General features: G+C 35.1%; 1 long non-coding RNA gene across 1 annotated transcript; it reads left to right on the top strand.

The window, feature by feature from the left end:
- Positions 1 to 4,436: 4,436 nt before the first annotated feature.
- Positions 4,437 to 5,195, top strand: LOC113342745. The gene is made up of 3 exons (XR_003356819.1): positions 4,437 to 4,590; positions 4,844 to 4,932; positions 5,017 to 5,195. It is a non-coding gene; the product is annotated as an uncharacterized LOC113342745 (long non-coding RNA).
- The last annotated feature ends 7,495 nt before the right edge of the window (positions 5,196 to 12,690 follow it).

Below are 12,690 nucleotides of genomic sequence, written 5' to 3'. Positions count from 1 at the left end.
ACTGGCTCCGAGATCGAAACCTGTCCAGGAGAGAACTACAACAAGTCTGACATTTCGCAAAAACGATGAATCCAACCATCTACGAGTAAGATTCCATCGGAATATTCTGAGAAACCTTAAACACACACAAATTCGTCAACTTCGAGAAAGAGACTGGCTCCGAGATTGAAACCTAGCTAGGAGCGGACTACTATATAAGTCTGAAAGTTCGCAAAAACGATGAATCCAACCATTCACAGGTAAGATTTCATAGGAATATTCTCAGAAACCTTAAACACACACAAATTCCTTAACATCGAGGAAGAAAATGGCTCCGAGATCAAAACCTGGCCAGGAGCGGACTATTATAAGTCTGAGAGTTCGCAAAAACGATGAATCCAACCATTTCTGGGTAAGGTTCCATGGGAATATTCTCAGAAACCTTAAGCACACACAAATTCGTCAACTTCGAGAAAGAAATTGGCTCCGAGTTCGAAACCTGGCCAGGAGCGGACTACTATAAGTATGAGAGTCAGCAAAAACGATGAATCCAACCATTTACGTGTAAGATTCCATCGGAATATTCTCATAAACCTTAAACACACACAAATTCGTCAACTTCGAGAAAGAAACTAGCTCAGAGATCGAAACCTGGCCAGGAGCGGACTACTATATAAGTCTGAAAGATCACAAAAACGATGAACCCAACCATTTACGGGTAAGATTACTTGGGAATATTCTCCGAAACCTTAAACACACACAAATTCGTCAATTTCGAGAAAGAAACTGGCTCCGAGATCGAAACCTGGCAAGGAGCGGACTACTATAAGTATGAGAGTCCGCAAAAACGATGAATCCAACCATTTTTGGGTAAGATTTCATGGTAATATTCTCAGAAACCTTAAACACACACAAATTCGCCAACTTCGAGAAAGAAAATGGCTCCGACATTGAAACCTGGCCAGGAGCGGACTACTATATAAGTCTGAAAGTTCACAAAAACGATGAGTCCAACCATTTACGGGTAAGATTCCATGGGAATATTCTTAGAAACCTTAAACACACAGAAATTCGTCAACTTCGAGAAAGAAAATGGCTCTCAGATCGAAACCTGGCTAGGAGCAGACCACTATAAGTATGAGAGTCAGCAAAAACGATGAATCCAACCATTTACGGGTAAGATTCCATCGGAATATTCTCAGAAACCTTAAACACACACAAATTCGTCAACTTCGAGAAAGAAAATGGTTCTGAGATCAAAACCTGGCTAGGAACGGACTACCATATAAGTCTGAAAGTTCACAAAAACGATGAATCCAACCATTCACGGGTAAGATTCCATGGGAATATTCTAAGAAACCTTAAACACACACAAATTCGTTAACTTCGAGAAAGAAACTGGCTCCGAGATCGAAACCTGGCCAGGAGCGAACTAGAATAAGTCTGACATTTCGCAAAAACGATCAATCCAACCATCTACGAGTAAGATTCCATCGGAATATTCTGAGAAACCTTACACACAAATTCTTCAACTTCGAGAAAGAAACTGGCTCCGAGATTTTAACCTGGCTAGGAGCGGACTACTATATAAGTCTGAAAGTTCACAAAAACGATGAATCCAACCATTCACGGGTAAGATTCCATGGGAATATTCTCAGAAACCTTAAACACACACAAATTCGTTAACTTCGAGAAAGAAACTGGATCCGACATCGAAACCTGTCCAGGAGAGAACTACAACAAGTCTGACATTTCGCAAAAACGATGAATCCAACCATCTACGAGTAAGATTCCATCGGAATATTCTGAGAAACCTTAAACACACACAAATTCGTCAACTTCGAGAAAGAGACTGGCTCCGAGATTGAAACCTGGCTAGGAGCGGACTACTATATAAGTCTGAATGTTCGCAAAAACGATGAATCCAACCATTCACGGGTAAGATTTCATAGGAATATTCTCAGAAACCTTAAACACACACAAATTCCATAACATCGAGGAAGAAAATGGCTCTGAGATCGAAACCTGGCTAGGAGCGGACTACTATAAGTCTGAGAGTTCGCAAAAACGATGAATCCAACCATTTCTGGGTAAGGTTCCATGGGAATATTCTCAGAAACCTTAAGCACACACGAATTCGTCAACTTCGAGAAAGAAATTGGCTCCGAGATCGAAACCTGGCCAGGAGCGGACTACTATAAGTATGAGAGTCAGCAAAAACGATGAATCCAACCATTTACGTGTAAGATTCCATCGGAATATTCTCATAAACCTTAAACACACACAAATTCGTCAACTTCGAGAAAGAAACTAGCTCAGAGATCGAAACCTGGCCAGGAGCGGACTACTATATAAGTCTGAAAGATCACAAAAACGATGAACCCAACCATTTACGGGTAAGATTACTTGGGAATATTCTCCGAAACCTTAAACACACACAAATTCGTCAATTTCGAGAAAGAAACTGGCTCCGAGATCGAAACCTGGCCAGGAGCGGACTACTATAAGTATGAGAGTCCGCAAAAACGATGAATCCAACCATTTTTGGGTAAGATTTGTGGAAGGGGATGTAGAAAAACTTTCTTCACAACCATCCATTTCCATCTAAAGCCGTCCATTAACTTTTTTTTTCTGTTTTCCATATTACCATCGTATCTATTCTTTCCTTATCCATTTCAAACATTTTTTTTCCTTCACAGATATGCAACTTCATCTCCCCCTCCGTCGTCTTCACTGAAATCACCACCATCTCCCCATCCATTGTCTCCAACTCCAACAGCTCTATTAATTACTATCGTCTTTAACTACATCGATCTCGGCTTCGTCATCTCAGGAGATTTCTTCACCAACTTCATCATCACCAACAAGTAATCTTACACAGAGTTGAAGACTTACCACCTCCACTAATTTCTCAAAGGTATGTTACCCAGATCGAACAGTAATCTACTCAGGATATGTGTTGACTTTGGAACTTATTGTTCTGAAATTTAAGTTATGGTTTTGAAAGGGAAGTTACATATTTGAACTTAACCCTCTTTGATGAAGTTGTTGTGATTGCAGAATATGCCCGATTTTGCCAAACAATAGGAGAGCAGTTTGAGAAGTAGTTGTCCTATGAGATGTCAATGCTTAATTTCGCAACTGAGGTTTCATCCCATGCTTTCATCAACTAATAGACATGAAATTATATTCATTGTCATTGTAGAATGTATGTGATTGTTTACAGAGAAGGCTTCACGCTGTTTGTGGCTCAGTCACCTGAGCATTTTTTTGAACATTATATTTTGTTTCACAACTCTTATAAAGGGTTGTCATGAAGTTAGTATATTAAAGAACCACAAACTTGATAGAACTTGTGATAGTGTAGGAATGGTTAGTGGTGTAGACTTCCATGCAGGAGGTTGAGGATCAAATCCCCCCAACCTCATTTTCCAACATTCTATATTTTTACTTCAACAACACTTATAAGTGTTGTTATACCTATTTATTAAAAAAAAATACAAAAAAAGCAAAACTTGTGAACTGTAAGAATGGTTGATGAGCTAGACTTCCATGCAGTAGGTTCATGTTCGAATCTCTCCTCTAACATATTTTTCATTATCATATTTTGGTGTTCTTCAACAACTCTTGTGAGAATTGTGATAGGCTAAGTCACTACCTTTGTGGAACAAAAAGTTGTTATAGCTAAATGTCGTCACAACTGTTTTGCTTAAGGAGTTGTCGTTTGTTTTCTTAGCGCAACCCCTTGTTCCTAAGGGTTGGTAGTGATGATATATGACAACTCTTCCTTTGAACCCAGTTGTAAAACATAAGACTTTTGACGATGTTTAGAAAAAAGTTGTAAAACTCTAGTTGTAGATGTATATTTTTCCCATAGTATATACTATTAAATGGTCTTCAACGCGAATTTTTATACTATCTTGAAATCATCGGAGCCAAAAAAATTAGGGACCTTGATAATACCTCCACAACTTTGCTCATCTAAATATAACCCAAAAATTTATTTACTAGGTGTGACGCCCGTGCTCTGCACGAGCCAGATATTTGCAGAAATATGTATGTTTTATTGCGGGTGTGATTTTTTTGTACAAAAATAAAATTTGGTATATATATAGTTGTTTTGTTCGTACGTTGCACAGTCCTAAATGTTTTGCAGAGAAAAGTAAGTATTGGCGAATAAAAATAGGCTTATGGTTCATGGTTAGATTTTTTTAAATATTTTGCTACCCGTAAAATAAAGATAAATTCTTTTTACCCGCGTAATATTTTTTTTACTCGTGAAATATTTTTGTTTTACTCAAGATATTTTTTTCTTTAGCCCGTGAAGGTTTCATTCTTCTTGTCTTTTGGTAGTGATAATAGTTGTCTTTTTCTGAACACAAAACTTTTCCGTACCTCCGACCCTAATAATTTTTTCAAAGACCTTAATCATCCTCTTTCACCCTTTGTCTCTCTCCTGCATCTCTATCTTCTTCTACTTTCAACCTTTCAATTACCCTTTTTAAGTTGTATCTTTATCGAATTGCAGATCTTAATGAACTATCTGTTGATAATCTACGGACATGCTGATACTTTCACCTGTGAATCGTGTTTGTTCCTATCTAAATATCAGTAAGTTGAATCTTTGAATCTATTTACGGTGTATCCACTTCTCCTCCTCAGAGTTTTTCCATTTTCGATTTTTTTTTCAAAAATTCTGAACATAACCCCCATAACAACTTAAAAACCCTATCTCTTTTTCCTTGGTTCTGTATTTTGATATTTTTTCATTGTTTGGTAGACACACTACCCGCCAATTCGCTATTGATCGATTTTTGGTTTTTTTGCTTCACACAACTCGATTTTCTGTTTATTTCTCCTTTAGTTGCTGAGTCCAGCGGTTTCAAATGATGTTTCCGATGGGTTGTTCTAGCGCAGTCATGCACGACGTACACAATGTGTCTATACAAACAGGTGAGGAATCTTTTCATTATGCATGGTAAAATCTTTTACTTGGATCTGATTTGTTCTCCTTGGTGATATTTCATATGGTTTCAGGTTGTTGGAGAAATTGGTCGTCATCTATTACGGTTGATTGAATCATTAAGGGAAAACTATTATTGTGATATTTCCAAAGTTGTATTGTTATGGGTAATGCTAGATGATAGTGGCTCAATTTTTGTACAATATCTTGATATACTTTTTCTCTAGCTCTCCCTAATAGTTTAAGTTTTAGTGTTGTGGCTATTGACATTTAAATCATATTACCTTTTTTTTTTATACTAAAGAAATTGTACTGATAAAAACTCAAATTTACAAGATATCATTCTTCACCAGAATTGATAAGTATTATGGGAAATTGTCTAAAAACTGAAAAGTTGTATCTTCTAATCTAGCTTTTTTAGCTAGCTCATAAGCTATATTGTTTCCTAGTATGTTAACATACTTACAAACCATAACCGATTGTTTCTAAATTTATTTGTAATAACTTGGAGAAGATTTTGATTATACCAATGAACTTGTAGTTCTTCATCAGTGATGGATTTTACTATTTCTTCATAGTCCATCTCAAAAATGACCTTTGTTAATCCCAGTTCCTCCATCCAATCCAATGCTAGTTCCATTGCTTTGCATTCAAAATACTCAGCCCCATATTCTTCTTCCACTTCCTCAGTAAAGCTTTTCTCTTTAGCTCCTAGGTAGTTCCCTACATCATTACGAATAATTAGTCTAGCACTCCCTTTTTTTTGTGTTATAGATATATGAACCACTTATGTTAACTTTCACAAAATCCTTCTCCGGTGGGCTCCAAATCCTGTTATGCAGAAGAGTATTGACAGAAGTACTTTGAACAGTAGTTAGGTTATTGCATTGAAAAAACAGATGATTAATTCTGGCAATAGTGGTTTGCACATTAGGTTTTTTGTTATGAAAAATTATCAGACACCTATCTTTCTAGATATGTCAAATAGTACTCATATACCTGCAAACAAGAGCTTTATCAGTTAAGCAAATAACAGGAATGTTAGGATCTGAAGAATAGAACCAGCTTACTACCCAATGATAAAATTCACTATACTTCTCAATAATAACATCAATATTAATGTTCATAGCAAACCAGATTGCTCTGGAGTAGATACACTCCATGAATAAGTGTTTCATACTTTCATCAGCTGTTTTACAGAAACAACATTGAGTGTCTATGTCAGGTTTGTATCTGGCAATCTTAGTTCTAACTGGAACAATTTCTTTGACACATTTCCACACAAAAATCTGAACCCTATGTGGAATGTTTATCTTCCACAAATGTTTCCAAACACTTGTTGGGATAGTACTACTAGCAACAACATAATTCACTCCATCAGAACAAATAGTATTATAAGCACTTTTAACTGAAAAATTGCCTTTTCTATCAGGAGACCAGATCAAAGTATCTTCACCTGTAGGAGGGATAATCATACTTAAGGTTAAAGTGGGACAATCATGAGAAAAGAGAGCATTTATAATGTCTTCATTCCATTGTCTAGTACCTTACAAGAAAAGATCACAAACAAAAATATAATTTTCATAACTAGAAGATCCCACAACTGGAATAGGTGGGCTATTTAGACCTATAACCCAATTATCCAACCAAATATTTATCCTAGTACCACTTTTAACTAACCATCTAGCATGTTTTTGAACAACTTCAATACCAGAATAAATGCTTCTCCGTTACCAAGAACATTCATCCTTAAGTTTATATAGATGAAGTATACTATCATTTTTATAATATTTAGCTTTAAGAACCTTATAACAGAGAGAGTCTTCTTCCTTGCAGGCTTTCCAAGCTACCTTAGACAGTAAAGCAGTATTTAGATTTTCCAAATTTCTAAAACCTAAACCACCAAGGGCCTTAGAATTCTAGAGTTTATCCCTTCCCACTACCATCTTATCCCCACCAGAATTGTCTCTAGATAGAATCTAATTGAGTAATAGTATTTTTAGGTATTTTAAAAACACTCATTTGATGGGTAAGAAGATCATTAACAAATTCGTCAGTTAATGGTGATTAAGGACATGCTTAACCATAGTGGATCTAGCAGCATAGTTGATGTTCTTACCTTTCCAGGGAACCAATCTAGAGCCATTGTTTTGTCTCTACCTAACAAAAGAGTGACTCCAAGGTACTTGTCAATATCTTTCATTTTTGTCATGTCAAGGGAATTAGATAGAGCAATTCTATTAGCAGGACTAATGTTATTACTAAAATAAACACTAGACTTACTAATATTAAGCATTTGACCTGAACACTTACCAAAAAGAGAGGGAGTATCCAGAATACCTGCAACATTGTGCATATCTGCTTTGGTGAAAATATAAGATATCATCTGCAGTATTTAAATCATATTACTTGATAGTCACGATGATTAGTAATTGTAATGGTTCTCTTTTAGAGCACGAGGAATTATATTTTACCAGTGAAGTATTTTTCTTTTACTCAAGATATTTTCTTTCCTTTTTCTCGTGAAGTATTTTTTTTTTTTTAGCATAAGATAGTTTTTATTTTTCCAGGGAAATAAATTAATAAATGGGTAGAAAGATAAATTTTTTTTTTACCCATGAAGTATTATTTATCTTTTACGCGTTATTCTTTTTTTTAAATTATTTAAGGAGTTATTTACGGGTGGGGCAGGCAAGATTTTTTTACTTAAGGTATTATTTTTTATGGGACCTCTTATCTTGTATACCCGTATACAAGATAAGAAGCATTAAATACCCTACTTTTTAGCTTGGAATTGGTAATTATTTGTCGGAATAGTAAATATCTCGAGAAATTAAGTTTCGTGCATCAACGAAAAATTAATTCCAGTTTTACCCTTATATGTAGATTGTTTCGAGTTTCGGTGGAGTCCACCACTTAATGAAGATGAAATCCTATATATTTTTAGATGCAAAATCCAATCTTTCCATTCCTGACCTGTTGACTTTTATTTTCCTTACTGATTAAAGTACTCAGTGGTAATTCGAAGTCGTTGCCCAAAAAATTAAACTTATCAAAACATACAGATGAGTTTGGAAGAGACATCAGAGATTAATAATGAGCCTTATACAAAATCAAAATTTGTATTTGTATTTTCACTGTACGCAGATCGTTTTTTGTTTTGTGGTAATATTAATCCACAGTGTAAGACCCATATCAATAATGGATTTAGAGAACTACTAAGGGAAAAAAAATAGTAGAAAGTAGTGGTTAAATCCATCGGGCTAGTTAGGATTCTAAAATCTTCGGAATAAGTATTTATTGTTGGATTAGACACTAATTAAAGATAAATTAAATCCGTATTTACCAAGGATATGTTATAGTTTTAGTCAACTAAGACTTCGGGTCCCACTGTAGTTAGTGATGGTGACTTTTTTTGGTTGTCCCACTGTTAGACAACTAGAATTTTAGAAATGGTCACACTACATGTTTGGTTGTATATTGTGTAAGTATCCTACATTAAGCATTCTTATGCTCCCGTTTTGAGACACTCAATGATAATGGTGACTTTTTTTTTTGTATGCCTGATGTTGTGAAGACTTGACATGAGCAGTGTATAGAGTAACAAGGTGAAACCACATCATCCAAAAGGTTTACATTTGTAATTGCTTATTTCCTGGGTAGTGGTATATCAATTTAACTGGATATCTAGAGCATGAAAAATATGAGTGCTTACCATGTTAACTGGATTGATAGAGCATGAGTTAGTGAACAAGGGACAATCCCCCTGAACGGGAGCGCCGTGATTCCATATGATGTCCGTGGGAATTTTTTTGATATTATGTTTTTTTATTTTCATGTACTTGCAGAGCAATAAATCTGGAAGTAGGAGACGACACTATATTATACTAACACACCAGGTACCCCTGCATGAAGTATGTATCCTGCGACTCATAAATATTTTTTCAGGTAATATGTTTTGTTATGGCCAAAATTTGGTTTCATTTTTCCATCTAGACACCAAATCTTCCCATTCAAACCCATGCATGTTATTTTGTTAACATACAAGAGAAATTAACCTCAACGACGGACAAAAGAATTAGGTTTCATAAAGTAAAGAAAATATATTTGGCATCTATTATACTTTCAGAACCTAATTCTATTAAGAATCCTTAAAACCAATGATGATATTATAGAATTTGTTAGGCTACAACACGACATATGCATCCAGTGTTACTTATGCATTGGGGAATTCTTAAGACAAACGACAAGATGGAAAATGCATTGGTAAGCTCCATCATCTTCAATTAATGAGTTGATATTTATGTCAATTTGCGTATCTAGAATTCTACTTATCTCATTAATCCTCATGTACATTGAAGTTAGTGGTTTGATAACGTTCCATTATGTTCAGGATTGCTTTTATAATTAACGCTTTCATAGGCACAAGACATTAAATATTGCACGGGTGGAGAAGGATACTGCAGCTAAACTCAAACAAGCCAGTGACATTGATCATTGTGCTGAGCTAATGTACTTTTCTCGGTATTGATTAGGCTGTTATAATTTGCTCCAAATTAAGATATTGTGATTTGACTGTTGTTGTTTGATTTAGCATGACTATGCTTACAACTTAAATATTGGCCAACAAAAACATCGCCGATGCTAAACCTGCAAAGGAGTTTGAAGGGTTAAAAGAGTTTTAATATTGTTGCTGAAAGGGAGGTACAGTGCCCCTTATGTGAATAAATCAGTTCATTTCAGCTAGGTTTATCTCTCCCAGTATGACCCTCAATTTTTTAGATTTTTCTTCCAATGTAAGTTGATTAAATGGTGCAACAAAGGGTAGAAATGAGTATATTAATACCAAAATATTTCTAATCCATTATTCTTGCTCCGTTATTCTTAAACTAATTTCTTTTTCAACGGTCAATATGTTGTTGTAATAGTTTTGCATCACTTTTCTCTGATTTGCAGGAAAGAGGCAGGCAACATTAGACACTCACGGAATGAAAACATGGATACACATTCATTAAATAAATTACATACTACTAAAAAGCAGAGCATACCACAGAGTGTGGAACCCGGTGCGTAGAACGGGTTACTTTCTAGTTGGTAATTATTTGTCGGAATAGTAAATATCTCGAGAAATTAAGTTTCGTGCATCAACGAAAAATTAATTCCAGTTTTACCTTTATATGTAGATTGTTTCGAGTTTCAGTGGAGTCCACCACTTAACGAAGATGAAATCCTATATATTTTTAGATGCAAAATCCAATCTTTCCATTCCTGACTTGTTGACTTTTCTTTTCCTTATTGATTAAAGTACTCAGTGGTAATTCGAAGTCGTTGCCCAAAAAATTAAACTTATCAAAACATACAGATGAGCTTGGAAGAGACATCAGATATTAATAATGAGCCTTATACAAAATCAAATTTGTATTTGTATTTTCACTGTACGCAGATCTTTTTTTGTTTTGTGGTAATATTAATCCACAATGTAATACCCATATCAATAATGGATTTAGAGAACTATGAAGGGAAAAAAAAATAGTAGAAAGTAGTGGTTAAATCCATCGGGCTAGTTAGGATTCTGAAATCTTCAGAATAAGTATTTACCGTTGGATTAGACACTATTAAAGATAAATTAAATCCGTATTTACCAAGGATATGTTATAGTTTTAGTTAACCAAGACTCTGGTCCCACTGTAGTTAGTGACTAACCCATATTGATATAAAATTTTAAGGGTAATAACGGAAAAAAAATACAAAACATTAACTATCAACTAATTACCCCAATTTCCAGTACAAATTTATTAAATCAATGCATAAAATTAATTATTCACTAACTCTTATCTTGTATACTGGTATACAAGATAAGAAGACCAATTTTTTATTTATTTAAGAAATTATTTGATGCTGGATCTTTTTTTTTAATAGGAAAGGAAACTTTTATTGTAAAAGAAGTTGTTACACATCTTGTTTATCCTGCTGAATTAGCGATTCAATCCAGTCAAGATAACTGTTTTCCAAGTGAAAAGAAAATAATTGAGTTCTTGCCATCTTAGCTAGAGAATCTGCTAAGTGGTTTGCATCTTTGTGCGCATAGTTGCAAGACCAAAAACTAAAAGAACTCAAGATATTTTGAGCATCCTTAATCAAATTAAAAGATGTCCATTTAACTGCTGACTGCCTTCCTTTCAGTGCTTCTATTGCATTAACAAAATCACCCTCCAGCTGGATTCTTATCAGACCCTTGTGTTTATCCCACATGACAGCTTCCAACAAAGCACGAGCTTCAGCTTGCTCCGGATCTATTGCAGAAGATGTACCTCCTCGCAGTCCATAGCAATCACCTGCAACATTTCTGCATATTAGTCCCCAACCAGACATACTATTAGCATCTACATAAGAGCCATCAAAATTAATCTTAATCACATCCACAGGAGGTGGAGACCAATGATGTTGTAAATGTCTATCAACTTGGTGTAGTTGATACTGTGTTATATGTGTTCTTTTCCAGTCATTCAACTGAGTATGGACTGAATTAACAATATTTTGAATATCGATTTTATATTATCAAAAAACCTTTGCACATCTGGCTTTCCAGATGTGCCATAGACAGAAAGCTGCAATTTCATACAGACTGAAATCCAGCACTATATTGTTACTACCTATCAAAAAGAATTTTACTACCCAATCATACACATTAGAATTCAGAATTTGTGTTAAAAGGACACTGTCAACTTTCATCCAAACATTCCTAGTAATACTACATTCAAGGAAGAGATGATGAGGGCTTTCTATGTCTTGGATGCAAAAAGAACAAGTATTATCATTATGTTTAGTGAACCTAGCAAGTCTAGTTTTTGTTGGAAGACAACTATGCAAGAATTTCCACATAAAATGTTGTATTCTAGGTGGCAATTTACGTCTCCAAAAATCTTTCCAGTTTATATACATGTTGTTCTTACTAGGAGTAACAATAAGGTTTTCCTGTAGGATTACTCTATAAGCAGATTTGACAGTAAAAAACCCATTATTACTAGGTTTCCATCTTAATTTATCCTGACCAGAGAAAGGAATTCTGATTTTCTTTATCTTCTCTACAGTTTCCCTATCAAAAAGAGCAGTAATGGTATTCTCATTCCAACACTTAAGATCATTATCAATCAGTTGGCTGACATAAACCATATTAGAAGAATAGAAATTAGAAGATGGGGGTTTAAGCATACTGGGGATCCAGTTATCCTTCCAAATATGCACTGACTTCCCATCTCCAATTTCCCAAACATAAAATTTCTTAACAAATTCCAAACCTGTGCAAATCCCCTTCCAAATCCAGGAACCCTGTTGAGAAACATTACCATTCAAAGCATTAGAGTTAGCAAAATATTTACCTCTTATAATTTGGTCCCATGATCATCAGGGTTTTCAACTAATCTCCAAGCTAGTTTGGTTAAAAGAGCAAGATTAAGAACATCAGTTCTTCTAATGTTTAGGCCACCTAGGTCTTTAGGCAAAGCTATATCCTTTCATCCCTTAGGAAAATATCCCTTTTCATTGTCTTTATTTCCCCACCAAAATCTCATCTGTAGGCTATCCATTTTGTCAGTCAACTCCTTTGGCATTGGAAAAACATCAAGATGGTGGATATCTAAGTTACCTATGATAGATTGTGTCATTACAGTTCTACCAGGTGGAGCAAGATATGTAGGTTTCCAGTTAGCTAACCTACCCTTAGTGATCTCTAGTAAATGCCCAAAGGA

Source organism: Papaver somniferum, unplaced genomic scaffold (assembly GCF_003573695.1).
Source record: "Papaver somniferum cultivar HN1 unplaced genomic scaffold, ASM357369v1 unplaced-scaffold_47, whole genome shotgun sequence".
Lineage (NCBI taxonomy): Eukaryota > Viridiplantae > Streptophyta > Magnoliopsida > Ranunculales > Papaveraceae > Papaver > Papaver somniferum.
This window is presented reverse-complemented; position numbering and strand designations above follow the sequence as displayed.